This window comes from Gorilla gorilla, chromosome 7 (assembly GCF_029281585.2).
Source record: "Gorilla gorilla gorilla isolate KB3781 chromosome 7, NHGRI_mGorGor1-v2.1_pri, whole genome shotgun sequence".
Lineage (NCBI taxonomy): Eukaryota > Metazoa > Chordata > Mammalia > Primates > Hominidae > Gorilla > Gorilla gorilla.
In genome coordinates, this window is record NC_073231.2 from 20,731,045 (window position 1) to 20,749,702 (window position 18,658).

Genomic DNA, 18,658 nt, shown 5'->3' on the forward strand with positions numbered 1-18,658 from the left:
TATAGGCCAATCCCTCTCATTAACATGGATGCAAACTCTGAAATAAAACACTTATAAATGAATACATATATTGGCCATTTTGTATTTATTCCAGACTTTTATTGTACAAAATACCCCAAATCCAGTGTCATTCCACACATGAAGAGAATAAAGGAGAAAAATTATATGATAATTTCAACTGATACAGAAAACACTTTTTTTTTTGAGACGGAGTCTCGCTCTGTCGCCCAGGCTGGAGTTCAGTGGCGCGATCTTACTGCAAGCTCTGCCTGCTGGGTTCACGCCATTCTCCTGTCTCAGCCTCCCGAGTAGCTGGGACTACAGGCACCTGCCACCACGCCCGGCTAATTTTTTTTGTATTTTCAGTAGACACGGAGTTTCACCATGTTAGCCAGAATGGTCTTGATCTCCTGACCTCATGATCCGCCCGCCTCAGTCCCCCAAAGTGAGAAACACTTTTAATATTACTCTACACAGATTCATGGTTGAATTCTTTTATCAAACTGGGAATAGAGGTAACTTGGTGTGATGGAAGATATGTAGAGTAAATCTACAGTAAACTTCAAGCACATGATGAAATATGAATGTTTTCTCTCTAATATGGAGACAAGACAAAGATGCCTGTTTTATATTTTTTATGTAAGATTGTACTAAATTGAGAAAATGAACTTGGACTTTGACCTTACACTACACACAAAAATTAATTCAAAATGGTTTAAAGACCTATAGGTAACAGCTGAAACTACAAAACTCCAAGGAAGAAACAACAACAACAAAAAAAAACAAAAAACTGGAGAAACTCTTCATGACATTGTATTTGGCAATTTTTTTTTGGATGACACCAAAAGCGCAGGCAACAAAAGCAAAGAGAGATAAATGGGACTACATCAATTTTAAAAAACTTCTGTGCAGCAAAGGAAAACACCAACAGAAGGAAAAGGCAACATACAGAGTGGGAGAAAATATTTGCAAACCACATATTTGATAAGGGGTTCATATCCCAATATAAAAGAAAAAACACCTACAACTGAACAACAACATCAAAAAACAATTTAAAAATGGGCAAATAGGCCGGGCACGGTGGCCCACGCCTGTAATATATATATTACACTTTGGGAGGCCGAGGCGTGTGGATCACGAGGTCAGGAGATCGAGACCATCCTGGCTAACATGGTGAAACCCCGTCTCTACTAAAAATACAAAAAATTAGCCGGGCGTGGTGGCGGGCACCTGTAGTCCCAGCTACTTGGGAGGCTGAGGCAGGAGAATGGTGTGAACCTGGGAGGCAGAGCTTGCAGTGAGCTGAGATCGCGCCACTGCACTCTGGCCTGGACGAAAGAGTGAGACTCCGTCTCAAAAAAAAAAAAAAAAAAAAAGGACAAATAGCTTGAATAGACATTTCTCCAAAAAGACATAGAAATTACCAGAAAGCCTATGAAAATATGCTCAACATCACTAGTAACTAGGGAAATGCAAATCAAAACCACAATGTATAATCACACCCAATAAGATGGTGATAATTAAAAAATAATAACAAGTGTTATTGAAGATGTGGAAAAATACTAACCCTTGGGCCTTTTGGTGGGCGTGTAAAATGGTTCAGCCACTATAGAAAATAGTATGGAGGTTGCTCGAAACATAAAAATAGAACTACTATATGATTGAGCACTTCCACATCTGAATATATATCCAAAGGAAATGAAAACAGGATCACAAAGTGCTATTTGCACACCCATGTTCACAGCAGCTGTATTCACAATATGCAAGAGGTAGAAGGAACCTAATTGTCCATCAACAGGTGAATGGATAAAGAAAATGTGACGTATGTAAATACAATGGAATAATATTCAATCTTAAAGAAGAAGGGAATCCTGCTGTATGCGACAACATAGTCGAACCTTAAGGACATTATGCTAAATGAAATAAACCAGTTTCTGAAAGACAAATACTACATGATTCTACTTATAGGAGGTCTCTAAAATAGTGAACTTCATGGAAACAGAAAACAGAATAGTGACTGCCAGTGACTAGGAGAGGGCAAAAGAGAAATTGTTCAATGAGTATAAAACTTCAGCTGTAAAAAATGAACGATTTCTAAAGATCTGTTGCATAACAACGTGCATATGGTTAACACTGAAGCAGCATTTTTCATCTGGGGTAATACCTGAGGTTTGTTGCCTCATGCCAAGGAAATCAAGAACGTGGACACACAAGGAGTGAGTTCAAGAGCCAAGGTTTAATAGGTGAGAGAAGGAGAAAAGGTCTCTCTCCTGTGGAGAGGGGCTCCCAAGTGGGTCTTCCGGTTTCTTGGTGAAACGCATGGGGTTTTATAGATGAGAAGAAACTGGTGGCCCCACCCTAATCTTTTATTATGAAGATGTGTTCTCTGACTGGCCAGCTCCATGTTGCCTGTTCCTTTACCGTACACGTGGCTGACAAAGAAAAGGGAAAAGGGAGCCTCATTGTTGAACACGCCTGGTCCCCAGGTAGCCTTATCCTATTGGCACAGCTGCCAGCATTCACCCGTGCAAGCATCCAGCTTGCCTTATCTACATCTGCAGTTCGATTTTACAGGCTGCTCTTTGTTAGAGAAGGAATGATATGGGGGCTGCCTTTTTGTAAAAAGGGAAGCCTTACTGAGGACTCTCTTACCCTCACTAACTGCCTAAATAATTTCTTTTTAAGCTCCTTATTAACACTGCTGTACTCTTAAAAATGGTAAAGATGGTAAATCCTGTTTTTTATCACAATAAAAAAATTAAGAAAAAAGATTGTACTAAAGGCTCTAGACAGTGTAATGAGGCCACAAAAATAAAAGATTTAATAATTGGAAAGAAAAAAACTATCATTATTTGCAGATGCATGATTGTATAATATTAATATACCAAAGGTCGAGAAACTATGGTAAGAATATTTAATCAATTCATACTTTTATTATTAGATATAGTCAATTTTAGCAAAAAGCATCTATTTGCCACCTAGAAATAATCCCACATAAAGTTGGACAAGAACTTTATACCAACAAATGATAAAATTTTGTATATTAAAGCAGACTATAATAAATGGAGAGATACTCTATGTGTAAAGACAGGACAATTAGTTCAACCCAAACTGGCTTATGAATTTAATACAATTCCAATGGAAACTACATTTCTTCAGTTAACTGATATTATGATTTGAAATTTTATTTGAAAATCTCGTGGGCAGTGACAGCTAAAGCACTCACCAAGAAATATTATCAAGTTTTATTACAAAGCTAGAGTAATTTGTATAGAACCCCAAAACAGAACCCAACCTACACAGAAACTTGTTACATATAAATACTGTGTATTAGAGAGAAAGACAGGACTTAGTAATTAGTGCTGAGACAATGTGTTATCCATATGGGGCAAACAACAGTAATAGAACTCTTATCTCACAGCATGCTTTAGAACAGGAGAGAAAGAAAGAAATGTGTAAAACTTAACAATTGTTTATGGCCTAATATATAGAATGATGTCCTAAACAAAATACCAAAAAGTAATTATATTAAGAACTCTTGGGGGTAGGGAGGAAATGGGGATATGTAGTTCCAAGGCTGCTAACTTGCAATTAGTAGAATGAATAAGTTTAGAAATTTAATGTACAGCACGAGGATAATAGCTAATAATATTGTTTTGTATACTGGAAGTGTGCTGAGAGAGTAGATTTTAGGTGACCTCACACACACACACACAAACACACACACACACACATGCACTCCAAGCAATAAATGTAAGATGACAGATATGTTAATTTGCCTGAATATAGGAACTATTTCATTATGTATATTAAAAAATTATCTTGTATAACTTAAATATAAACTATAAAATATTTCTTAAAATCTCTTAAAATTTCATTATCACTAAATTTAATAAGAAATTTGTTCATTAAGGGGAACCTTTTAAGAACATAAAAAACAAACCACAAATTGGGAAAAGATACTTGAAAATGATAAATCAACAGAAAATTAATAACATGAATTTATAAAGTTCTCCTTCACATTGACAAATAGAAGACCACCCAATAGAAAGATAGGGCAAGAGATATGAATAGGCAGTTCCACAGAAGAAACCCAAGCGGTCAGTAAGCACATGGTAATATATTCAATCCATCACGAATGAGAAAAGTACAAGTTAAAACCAATCAAAATGAGATATAATTTTACAGTGACCATCATAGCAAAAATGTAAAACCAAAGTTGGACAAAAACAAATATTGGTGAGAATGGGAAGCCCAATAGGAATTCTTATATACAGTTTGTGGTCATGTAAATTTATATGGCAATTGCTGTATGCAGTTGGGTGAATTTGTATTTGTCAATTTAGCTAGATCAAGTTATGTTTCCCAGCACTGCTCTCTTGCATAGTTCTAAGTTAATGCAAGCCACAAGAGATATTTTGTGCAAGAGCTAGCAGGTGAAAGTGAAACAGCAGCTATGTACCTATGCTTGAAACATGAATTGAGAACACCACGTACGAATTCAGCTTACAGATATTGTCAGTTGCTGCTGGCTCAATGGGGCTGTGTGGGGCACCATTTGGCCCACAGCACTTACACAACCGGTGGCTTCTGCAGGATCCTAGTTGGGACAGCATATCTGCCCCAGGGATATTTCATTCTTTCTGGTGGCATCTATTTTTTCCTAGGAGGAAGCACCTGGTATTACTAAGAATTATGCTTCCTGTCAATGATACCGACCTGACTTCAGCAGAAAGAAAGCACACTGACATTATATAACCATACGTTGTAAAAGAGAGGGGAATTTAATTCTGTGATGAAGGATATCATGTTCTCCTAGAAGGTATTCTTATGGTCATAGTTGAAGTCTCAGAGGCAGAGGGAGAAATATGAAGGTTTCAATTTGCCATCATGGATTCCAGCTTATCCATCCTCTGTTCTACTTAGTATCATCTTGCCTTCCTGACTACCTGCTCTACTGATGTTAGGCTCCAACCCCAAGCACAAAACAGCTTTATACAGACTTTAACCAGCTGCTGCAAATATATAAGGTTAAATTCTTATCATAAGTTTCTTATCACATATATAAGTAGGATTCTGTTTCTTCGATTTAATCTCAACCGTTTCAACTGATTATGACATAGACATAATAAGACAAATTGCAGCAAGTAATGGCTTGACATTTTATTAACCATGAAAAAATACCAACTTTTCATTTATTTAAAGACAAAAACAACACATAAAATTCACCTCTCTTAAAACTTATGGTCTGTGTGCTTTCTTTCTCCTGAACTCAGGTCAGTATCACTGACAGGAAGTATAACTCCTAGTAATACCAGGTGCTTCCTCCCAGAAAAAAGTAGATGCCACGAAAAATGGTGAAATATCCCTGGGGCAGATTTAGGTGTCACCTGACACACATAGAGCATTTGTGCAGAGACTAAAAGATTGATCTGAGAAACCACTTCCTGGGATGAAATGAAAGCCAGGCAGAGAATCCCACACCCAAATATAATCTAAAGGGGTTAAACTGAGAAAAAGAACACCGGTGAGACAAAGGGATTTAAACTGGAGGAACAAGAAAAGAAAAAGTGAGTATATATTTGAAGGTGAGAGGTAGAGCCTAGAGGAATCCATTGAGGCAAAGGAAGCCAGCTCTAGCTAGTTGTTTTTCTAATGGTCCCTGGTGACTAAAAAGCAAGTCACAACATGATTTTACTATTTTTTTATATTTTTCTCACAAAGCATCTTTAAAGACACTGCAGAAATCTGGGGGAAACTTCAACAACATGTTGATCCAAAGAAAGAACTATAAACATACTACCTGTCAATTGCAACACTAAAATATAGATCAGTTAAACTAGTCATAATGACATGTAAACCTCATATATCTGGACTTCAGTATTTTGATCAATATCTTGAGTGCCCTAATATTCTGGCTATAGATCGACATCTGTCAATAAATGATTAACTTGTAATGTATGAAAATACTGTTTAGCTTTGATAAAATGAGTAGTAGTAATTTGAATGTATGATTTCTATGGATTTTAAAATATTTCTAAAGAAAGAAAAATAATGACTCCAACTCTTTAGCAAAAATATCATGAGACATATAACCAAAACAAAAATGTCTTGACTCTGAATACAAATTTTTTTTTTCAATTTTCAGCTATTTCGTTCAAATTTGTGTCTCCATATTCACTGTGCTTTCTGTTTTGGTACAAAAATATTTTCTTAAAATTGTGTGTAATAATCATCAAAATTTTGCATTGTATTTTAAATTTAATGTAGAGTTACTTGACTTAATTCTGTGGCAACTTTTTGTGAAGTTGGGTATCTTTATTTATGTTCCTAATTTTAGCAAATTTTTGTCATTACAAGCAACCTCAATAAGTATTATATACAAAAGTATGTAAACAGTTTCAATAATATGCATTCTAAAACATATCATTTCTAATGATAAAATTTTATATTCTCCGATTTATAATTTCACAGTCACTACTAAAAAAACTTTTGAATATTAGAAAAAACTACATTGCTCATTTTGGTGAATGAACTTAGCCAGAAACTCAATTTGCAAATAAAGAAATCTAAAATAAGTGTAAATTTTGTTAAATATCATGGGGAAAGAATTTGACGTAACTGGGAAGTAAATGTCTACTAATCTTATTTTTGGGTCTAAACAATGGTAACCTAGAGGTTTGCATTCTCAAAGGCATTTATGTCCAATAGATTTACATAATCCCAAAGGTTCTCTAAATAAAAATTTGTGGGTTCTGGCTCTACTATAACATTAATCAAGATCAAATTAAGGATTTATGGCTTACAATAAAGTAGTTCTAGTGTCTATCACCTATTTTTCTAAATAGTTCATCGACTGGCTTTTATACTAGATTAAATTCCTTCCCTGTAGAAGAAAACAGCTCAAGTCTTAACTCCTACAATTTATATGACAAATAAAAATCAATACAAGTGTTCTTGTTAATGGTCTTATAAGAAAAAGCCAGAATATCTGGAACAGGAGACAAAAGAACTCCAGGGTCAAGTCTACTCATCTTTGGATTCCAGCATCTTAGACTTCCCAAGAATAATGGCTCTCATATTACCCTCTTACCTTCTGAACTGCAATCTTTCTTGAATTATGAGCCTAACTGTGCATGGCAGAAGTGTTTCTTTAACAATCGTAACTTTATCACACTGAAACACTACGAGACAGTGCAATAAACCCATCTTCATAGCTTTAAATATTACTATAATTTAAGAAGTACAAATGTTATGGAATTTCATAGATATTGGAAACGAATCATCTGTTTAAACCCTATCACTTTTTATTTGAGGAAATTAAAGATCTTCAAAACATAAATACTGAGCCCAAAGTCAGAGGCCTAAAGAGAAAATTTAAAGTAGAACATAGATACGTGATTTGTAGCTAATATTATCATCCAGTTGGACGTATGAGCATAGGAATTTAGAGCAGAAAGACAGTCTAATTCTATCCCTTTATTTTATAGACAAGCAAACTGGGCTATAATGATTTCAAATTTGCTTAACAGAGTGAAATTATCCATAGGGTTTGTGAAATCAAATGCTGAAAGCCCAAAAAATGCTTCCTTCTGTTTTGATATATAAGCAGAAAGCACTGCCTTAATCTATATTCTTTCAGAATCTTTTTTTCTGGCAGTAGTTATGACTTTTCTGTACTTTGAGGCCCAAATAGCTTTGTTTCACACAAAGTGCATTTTCAAAAGCAATTTTCTAATATCAAAATAATAATACAATCAGCCAAAACACTCACTAAATCCGGCAGTCTACCAGGTTCTCTTCTAGGTACAGGACAAGACAAACAACTAAAGCAGTTTCATTCTAGAAAGACAGACAGACAAGCTGAGACCTAGCTACCAAGCAGGCAAGCAGATAAATAAATACAAGATTATTTCAAGTATTAATAAATGCAATGGCCAAAATTCAAAACTCAACATTGAGTGAGACTATGTCCTAATCAGAATGATTCAATAACTAAAAAAAATAGTTTATTCCTAGCAAGTGTCTTGTAAAGAGGGAGTTTCAGGAAGAGAAATTTCTGTGCCAGTTCATACAGACTACTAAAAATTGCTAGAGGAGCTATATTGCTTTGGTTTATTTCTTAAAGTACCAAAGTGTTTTCAACAGCGTGGGAACCAATGAAATAAGAGTGAATAAAACACTTTAATTTGAAGCAAAACATTCTCTCTCTCTCTCTCTCTCTCTCTCCCTCTCTCTCTCACACACGCACACACATACACACACAACTCACAAACAAGCACAGAAAACCAAATATTTTAGGTCATTGTGGCTGCTATAATAAAATACCATAAACTGGGTGGCTTGTAAACCACAGAAAATTATTTCATACTGCTCTGAGGCTGGAAAGTCCAAGATCTAAGAGCCACAAATTCATTTTCTGGCGAGATTCACTTTTTGATTCAGTGAGAGCTCCTTCTTTCTGTGTCCTCACATGGCTAAGGTTTGGGGGGTGGAGTTAGCACTCTGGGGTCTTTTTTAGAAAGGCTCAATTCCTAATTCCCTCCCAAAGATCCACCTCATAATACCATCACCTTGAGCGTTAGGATTTTGACACATGAATTTGGAGGGTGGCACAAGCACAACTGGATCATAGTAGCAAATGTTAAGAAAGTGAGGAGGGTGAGGAACCTCATCCCACAAGAAATGCTACAAGAAACTTTGAGTTTCATTAAATCAGTGACTAATAAGAATATCTAACGATCTAATAATTGGTCTTATTCCTTCACCAGATTCTAGGGAAGACATCTAGGATATCGCACCATTTTCCTGTTTCCTAATTTCTAAGGCATATTTTCATTTTTTTTTACTTAAATCTACAGATTATTCAAATCTAAACATTTTTATTAAAAGTAACATAGGTCTACTTTAGAAATTTTTAAAAAATATGAAGATGTATAGGAAATAAAATATTTGAAAAGCATGACTATCTCGTCTAATTACTAGAGCTATCTCCTGATTGATTTTCTTACTTTTCATTGTTGCCTTCTCCTCCAGCTTAGGATCCACTGCACAGTGATGCTGGCCACTCTAAAATGCAGATATGATGACGGTACTCCTTGACTTAAAATATTTACATGACCCAACTCCTTATTCCCACTGTGTTCAAGGAATCCTGATTCGCAGTAGTTTAGAAGGTCTTGCATGTTCCTACCCCTGCTCAACTCTCCCACTTCATTTGTTTTGACTCATTCTGGGCCCTCTGAGGCTTTATGCCACCCATTTCTCCAAGGAAACATTTTCTTTAATTGCAAGACTCATGAGCATTCTGTGTCCTATACCTAAAGTACATAGAGGCAGGCACCACCCTTTTCACCAAACAAATCAGACACCCTTCCATGACCAAATGAGACATAGCTTCAGCCAATATGAGTTTGATGTTTGTCTTATATTCCTCTGAAAGACTCTATTGGTTTTCTCCACTTCATTGCTTTATATTATGATTATTTGTAAGTACCTTCTACATGCCAGTCATTGCTCCAGAGGGAAAAGAAGTAAGCAAAACACACAAAACAGCCACTCAGTAGCATTCTACATTCTAATAAGGAGAAGCAGACAATAAATAATACAATTTATAGATATCAGATGATCAGATGTTAAAAAGTCCAATAAAGACTGGTTAGGGGAAAAAGATTTCTAGGGAATTCTCGTTTATATCAGGTGATCAAAGAGAAACCCAGTGAGATAGGACATCAGAACAGAGATTGGAAAAAGCAAAGGAGCAAACCATGTGAATTTCTAGAAGGAATATATTCCAGGCTGAGGGAAAACAAAGTGAAAAGACTGCGAGGTTTCCACAATCCCTGTGTTTTCAAAGGTCAACAAGAATGCCAGTGTTGGAGTTGAGAGGAAAAGGAGAACATTTGAAAATGAGGCTTTCCATCTGGGATTCTCAAATGCTATTTTAAATCCAATATTTCTTTGATGTAAGGGGGTAACCTGGACATTCTAGGATATTTAGCAACATCCGTGGACTCCATTCACTGGATGGTAGCAACATCCACAGCCCCCCAACTCCCTACCCCCATTGCCACCCAGTAATGATCATAAAAAATTATCAAATTTTCCCTGGGGGAGCAAAATCAGCCAGCAATTGAAAACTGCTGTTCTAGAGGTAGCAAAAACAAGATTGTGCGAAGTGTTATGCGCCATATTCAAATATTTGCCTTTACCTTGAGTAAAACGTATGCCAGTGTAAGACACTGAGCACACAATTAACATTAACTTCAGTTATGAAAATCATTCTTGCTTTTGTGTTGAGAATAGGCTGCAGGATAACAAGACAGAAATAGCACAGTAATCCAAGTAGGAGATAAAAGTTGTTCAGATCTGTATGACAGAAGTGGAAGTGATGAGAAGTGGTCACATTCTGGAAAGTCACCAGATTTCCCAGCATATTGTAATGGGTGTGAGAAAAAGATAGCAATCAAGGATAATTCCAATGTTTTGGGAACATTAGACTTGCTATGAACCGAGAAATTGGAATGAGCTCTGAGAGAAAGAAAAAAGGGAAAAAACAGTCATTAAGACTAAAAAGGTGTTGACATGGATGTGTTGAAAAGGGAACACTTCCACACTGCTGGTGGGAATGTAAACTAGGACAGTTACTATGGAAAACAGGGCAGAAATTCCTTAAAGAACTAAAAGTAGAAATACCGTTTCATCCAGCAATCCCACCACTGGTTATCTACCCAGAGGAAAGTAAGTCATTATACGAAAAAGATAATTGCACACGCATGTTTAGAGCAGCACAACTTAAAATTGCAAAAATATGGAACCAGCCCAAATGTCCATCAATCAACAAGTGGATAAAGAAACTATGGTGTATATATAATACTACTCAGCCATAAAAACGAATGAATTAATAGCATTTGCAGCAACCTGGATGGAATTGGAGACCATTATTCTAAGTGAAGTAACACAGGAGTGGAAAACCAAACATCGTATGTTCTTACTCATAAGTGGAAGCTAAGTTATGAGGATACAAAGGCATAAGAATGATACAATGGACTTTGGGGATTTAGGGGGAAGGGTGGGAGGGGAGTGAGGGATAATAGGCTATAAATTGGGTTCAGTGTATACTGCTCAGGTGAGGGTTGCAGCAAAATCTCACAAATCACCCCTAAAGAACATACTCATGTAACCATATACCACTTGTTATTCAAAAACCTATGGAAATAAAAATTTTAAAAATTAAAATTAAAAAGGTGTGCTACAGAGAAGGAGGAAAACCAAATGAGTGTTGTATCCAGGGAGGCAAACGATGAAAGAGTATTAGGGAGTAGAGAATAAATAACTCCACCAAATCCTTCTGACAAATAAGAGGAAAACTGGGAATGGCATTGGACTTAACAATATGAAGGTTACTTTTGTCAATGCTAAGAGGATTTTTGATGGAGCGATGGGTACAAAAGCCAAAATGGAGTGCATTAAAACTGACTTACGCCTACTGTTCTATTATTGGAATGCTAAGGATGTGGGAGTTATTCATATCCTACTGCTCAAGATCATCGCTGAGGTCTGGGAAGGGGAGGGGAGTGGAGGGGAGGGGAGAGGGGAGGGGAGAGGGGAGGGGAGAGGGGAGGTGAGGGGAGAGGGGAGGAGAGGGGAGGGGAGGGGAGGGGAGGGGAGGGGACGGGAGAGGAGAGGAGAGGAGAGGAGACAAGCTATATTTGACAAATTACCTCACTACATCCTAAGCAAATGTCTTGAATCCTTGAAGGCAGAGATGTTCATTGGCATTTTTTCCTTTGCAACTATACAATAATGCTTGGAAGAGAGAAGGTGCTCCGTAAATAAGTATAGCCTCTGAAGATACCCCATAATTCCTATTTTATAAAAATATATGCCATAGAAATAGTCACAGAAATGTTTATAGTTGTACGTTGAATTCTCAGTGTTTTACAATTTTAGTATTTTGGCAACAAGGCCAGCCACAAATTATATCAAGGTCATTTAATTGGTGTCACATCATCTTAAATAAGAGTATAAAAAATAGAGAAATTATTTTCTAATCAGTTGTAACTTGGTAAACTATTTTGAAATTATTATTCAGAAAGATGAGAAAAAGACCAGGAAACCCAAGGAAACACAAGTGAGAATACATAGAGACTAACGGGAAAGGATAAACATGTAAAAGATGAAAAAAATGAACTAAAGGATGGAAAACAAATGAGTTACTTACAAGAAAGTTATGGCAAAATCAGAATAACTAAAGCTGTGAATAAATTTAAGACAAGTAGAGTGACAGCAGGAATACTTCCAATATATCTAATAATAAGGAACACATTGAAAATGAAGGAACAGTTGCCTTGGACAAAAAAAAAAAAAGCTTACCTTTGAAGATTTGGCCATCTTAGAATCATATGTCTGGATTACTGAAGTGGAGGAACTAGCATGCTAGAAGTGTACTGTAGGATAATTCATATCCCCTTATATTTAGTCATGATATATACTTGAATCTGAACCTGGGTATAAGAATTTTTTAAGCAACTTAAGACTAAAATAATAAAGTAATGCTGTTATGCATATAAAAAATGAAATGTTATAGCAATTGCATTTAGTTTGTTGGTTTCTCAGGAAACTATAGACAAATACAGAAAAACGCTTTGATTCTTAATTTGTAATATGTGCTGATTATTATTTTATTCAATTTTACTAATATGCTGTAATTAAACCAAAAGCAAACCTAAGTATACTATTTATGATTCCACCTTTTTGGAAGAGGGCTTAGTCATGTGGACTTAGGATAAGTCATGGAAAAGAAATGGAATTGTGCCACACAGTTGTGTCATCAAATGCAATTTTCAAAGTAAGCAGCAAATCACATACCTGAATTTTGTTCTCAAATAGTGGGCAGAACAGCACTATCAAACACAAGAGTCACAGAAACAACTCCACACAGTCCACAGTTGTAAATAGGAATAAGAGTCAAGTTAATATCTCATGCCCTATTCAGGCCTTTGGCTATGAAGTTAAGCCCCAAATCACCTACTATTTGTATCTCAATATGGCCATACTATTCTTACTTTCTATTCTATATGCACTAACACTTATAAAAAATAATTCTTAATTAAAAATAGCTGGCCTTGTGAAAGGCATCTATTTCTGTTTTAAAAAATCAACTCCTAGTGCTGATGACTGAAGTAAGAAAATAGTTAAATCTGAGAAAGTGATGATGTTTAGGTGGAAAACATCCTAGGGTTAAAACAATACAATGGAATATTATATTCTACAGTGGTTTCAATTAATAATCTAAATGAACTCATTTTTTCTGACCTATACAGAGACAAACAAGAAAGTTTATAAAACATCAGTACTTTTGGGGAAAACTTTATGCTACATGAATTCTTGTTTGTTTGTTTGTTTTGAGATGCAGTCTCGCTCTGTTGCCCAAGCTGGAGTCCAGTAGCGTGATCTCAGCTCACTGCAACCTCTGCCTCCCAGGTTACAGCAGTTCTCCTGCCTCAGCCTCCTGAATAGCTGGGATTACAGGTGCGCACCACCACACCCAGCTGATTTTTTTTTTTTTTTTTTTTTTTGTATTTTTAGTAGAGACAGGATTTCACCATGTTGGCAAGACTGGTCTCAAACTTCTAACCTCAAGTGATCTGCCCACCACATGAATTCTTAAAGGTGTGTCTTAAGAAACTGTCAGAGTTCTACTGTACCAACAATTTCCAAGGAGTATTAATCATTGAGGTTAAAGAATGTGCCTACATATTCAATTGAGCTTATTTAGAAACGCCTGTTTTCAGAACAATGATCTCCACATGCTATAAGGACTGTGTGGAATTGTTTCTGAGAATCCCGTGTTTGATTAGTGCTCTTCTGCCCAATATGTGAGAACACAATTCAGGTATGTGATTTGCTGACTACTTGGAAAAATTACATTTTGATGGTGCAACTCTGCAGGCAATCCCATTTCTTTTCTAGAGTGCTTCCATAATAAATATGTTCTGGTGTTTCACTAAGTCTCATAGGTGTCATTTCTATCACTACATTTGTGTTTCTAAGATTGAGCTATTGAAGTAGTGTTTACACTACTTCTTCTACATGGTTTCCTATCTAGTATGAAAGATAACTGAAGTAGCTATGTCTACAATAGATCATTGACATTTTTTCTCCCAAAGGACTATCTCTTTGAGTTTTTCAAAATGATGTTTTCTGAATCCAAACCTGATACTGCCTGGGTAACAACTTAATTCACAGTACACCAAGAGAATGTCTCCCTTTTTGTATCTCCAACTGTATTTGCTTCACTTTAAAGTAGTATTGTGCTTTGTATTATTATTATTTTAATTTAATGAAAGAATAAGAAATCATTAAAGTTTGAATAAATTAAAATCTTCAGGTGCCATACACTTAAATTGCTCCTGGATAAGAAAAATAATGTTTAAAGTTTTTTATGCCAATGCAAAGAAAGAGAAGGAAAGTTACATTTTAGGAGAATCTATTATGTCTGTGGTTGTTAACCCTCTCAATAAAGCTACAAGGTAGCATTAGTTTCTCCATTTCACCAAAAGTCACAAGGCTAAGTACCTAGTATATGGAAAATTTCAAACTCAAAGTGGAATTTGAAATAATGTTCCTATGGTTCCAAAGGCTGTCACTTTTTTAGTATGCTGTATTCTTTTCTATACAACTATTTCACTTTCATTATAAGAAAATTCAGCCTGAAGTACATACGTTAACTTATCCATTTAAACACATTATCACATAATTTTTTGGATCTGAAAAAAAATGTAGCCTATATAATACTGAGAATGAAGATTTAAAGAATGCCTTTCTGAATTCCAATAACCAGAATATTGAATATTCACTAAAAATCCCAGTAAGCCTGTTTTATAGGTGAAAACTCTTGCAGCATGTTGGCATGGTTTACTTTCAGAACTATTCTTCACAAGGAATGCTTGAATGACACAAATAATACTAATATTAGTACACAGGTATTAATACTATTAATAATGTTAATATATCATTTATATAAGTTTTACATTAATAATGTTAGTACTGATGCACTAATGTTAATAATATAACAAGTAGTTAAATACAAACAATCTCAAATGATCTTGAACTCTTGCTACAGAGGTAATATGATAAATTCTGGCCTTTACCGTGTTGTCATGGGGAGCTTACTGGCTTTCAATATGAAGCAACTCTGAGTTTTTAATTATCTCATTTACAAAGGAAGATTTACAATGAAGTTATGATCATATATTTGTGGACACTTTCTAAAACTAAGATATATTAAATTCAATGAAGATTACTGTCACTTTCTATGCCAATCTCTATCTCTACCACCACCCGACAAAAATACAAACAATTATACTATAATATTGAGGCTACAGGCATGTAGGATAATTGGGTTAAGGTACAACTGTATTAGTGATATATTTTGTTTGGGTGAGTGAATAAGGCTAGGGGCAGAATATAGATTTCTGATACATAGGACAAACATCTTTTTTCTATTCTATCTCACTTTTCAAACATGTTTGGTAAATTTTATCAAAATTATACTGGTAGGTCAAGTAGAAAATAGCAGTCAGACAATATATATTTATCTTTTTAAATAGTTCCCCCATGTTAGAGCTTCCCATTCTCTATATTTTATGGAAAGTTTTTGTTATTACCAACGGTGATGAGGTGAGCAGTGTTTGTATTTTGAAATATGAGGTTAGACTAGGCAAAGAGATTAGGTCAGTGGTAGTTTTACTGAAGGCAGAAAAAAAAATCTAAAAAATTATAAATATGTATTCAGCTGAGACCTCATCAGAATGATATATTGTTAGTTGTAAAGATATGATACTTTATAAAAAAGATATTGATCATCTTGTGAAACAAATGAAGTTAAATTGCCATCTAGTTTATTGCTGGAGAGATAATTTCTTTGACATTAGTTTAACTTTCATGCTCCATTTATACTTATAAAAGCTTTTAAGAGACCAAAACAGATTCTCATTGTCTACCCAAATGCAGTGATATTGGCAACAATTATTCTCTTCTAAAATGAACAGTCAAAAAGATATGCAATTAATATGGATTTTAACAAAGATATTGGCAAATGTATTTTTTAAAAACAAAAATCTCATTACCGTAATGATTGTATTGAGCAATTCACTTTCCAAGATGTCATATATTTGAGATTACTTATTCTTAGCACAGTTCTTCCAGTCTACCTCAGAAATAAAATAAAAACTTTTTATCTTATTTTCTAAAATCTGTATTATTCTTGTGACAGTTATCTGCTCAAGATTACATCATTTTTTCTGCATAAAAGCCACAGTTTCCAGTAAGTATACGGAACTTAGTATTAAAGCTAGTCATTTCACATTACATTTGAATTATGCTTAATTTCTAAAGTATTTCAACATATTATCTCTTGATATTATAAATATATCAAGGGTTAGCTCAGATTGTTATCACTCTACAATGGCAGAATCACGACTCCAAGTTTTTATTGTCTGATCATGTTTACTATTTTCACAATCGCAAATAATGCCTAAAATACTAGTAGATTTGCACATACATTACAGAAACAACTATGATAAAGAATGGGACGAATTGGAATAATTCTAATGCTGTAAGTTTTAAATAACAAAATTTGTTATTTTATTATAAAAACAAAGGAGTCTTTCTTACATACAGAGTATTGTTATGAACACAGACTGATACACAATTAAAATATGCATTTTTATAACTAAATAGGTACATCATCAAGGCAACTATAGTGTTCCCTTTGAGTGAAGAGAAAAAGAAGGAAAAACGCATTTGAAACATTGCCTGTAGGTGTCTTTGTTACTTAAAAGTTTCAAGAGCCTTCCTAAGAGCATGCTTCCAAGATACTCAAAGAATTTCTTAATTAAAATTGTATTGATGTATTGTATCTGCAGAGATAATTAAATACAACACTAGTTTTCTCTTGCAAAAACATATTTGTCTTGCCAAGAAAGTAATTGAGAAATAGAGTTGAGTGACTCAACCTTGATACAGAAACTTTTGTCAGAAAAGTTTCTTCTGTTAAGAAAAGTCAGAGGATTAGCCACTGCTATATAGTTTGATCTAATTTCTTTTTGTCTTAATTGAATGTGAAAAATAATGGCATAATAAAACAAATGCATATTTCTCCCCATTCGTTCACGACATACAAAAGAAGTTAAGCCAAGTCAGATTTTGAAGTCAACTGAGAGCCGATGCCTTATTCACTTGGTAGCATTCAGCTGTTTCATCATGATGCTCTCTTTCTCTGTTTTGAACAGTCACTGAACTATTAAGTTGGACTTTTTCATTTTAAAATACAAGTTACTCTCGCATGCCTGCATCCCAATGATAATTATTGCTCTGAAAGAGCAGTTCCAATTAAAAGATTTGCTGTTCATTCATTATCGTTCAGTTACTGTGATAACATCCCAGTTACTGGAGCTTACAGGTGCAAGGTTACAATAGAAAACAGTGGAAAGGAAATTCTAGGGAACCCATCAGCCCACACTTACACAAAAAACATATTTATTGCTACGCAATATATAATATCCTTTAAATCCTTAAACCCAAACAAAGATTTAGAAAAAAAAATGATTTTGTTAGAGAGCACAGCACATTGACTCAAATTTTCAAAAGCCTTACTATCTCAGCATCAAATAACTTCAGATGAAGTTAAACAAGGCTATCTAAGAGCAAATATGATCCAAAGGCTTCATTCTGACGTCTTAGTGAGAAAAAAAGTGGGAACTCAACCTCTACCCAGGCCCTAAGCACTTCAGAATACTGACAGTGGTTGAGGTATTTGAGGATAGAGATCCAAGAAAGAACCATCCAGTCGTGAGCAAGATGACCTCCAGTAAGTGAGCAAATTCCCACCTCCAAGAGTTTACAGGTTCAGCACTTGTGCCATGTCCCACTGGAAACGTGAAAAATATAAAGTTGTGAAACATTCTTACAGTGCAGTGACTTTCAGAATGACAATTAGGACCTCAAAAATGTGCTTATCTGTAATGCAATGATAGAGCACTTGCAAAAACTGTCTAAATTACCTTTTTTTGAAATTCCAGAAGTTAACCCAAAACTTCCATCACTCTGCAGGGAATTTCTTCAAGGAAAATAGCTGAACCTCAGTAAAAAACAGAAAGGCTTGTACCATTTTATTTTATTTTATTTATTTATTTATTTTTATTTTTTATTTTTTTTTTTCTGAGACAGAGTTTCACTGTTGCTGCCCAGGCTGGAGTGCAATGGCACAATCTCCGGTTCACTGCAACCTCTGCTTCCTGGGTTCAAACAATTCTCCTGCCTCAGCCTCCCGAGCAGCTGGGATTACAGGCATGTGCCACCACACCCAGCTAATTTTGTATTTTTGGTAGAGACGGGGTTTCTCCATGTTGGTCAGGGTGGTCTCGAACTCCCGACCTCAGGTGATCCACCCGCTTCGGTCTCCCAAAGTGCTGGGATTACAGGCATGAGCCACCGCCCCCCGCTGGCTTGTACCATTTTAACCTGCTCTATTCTCATCTCATTTTCGTCGGTTCCACAATAACCTTGAACACCAGCAGTTTCACAGCCATGGTAGTGAAACCAAGCAGCCCAGTAGCTACTAGAAACAGTAACTGGATTTGCATCTCCTCAG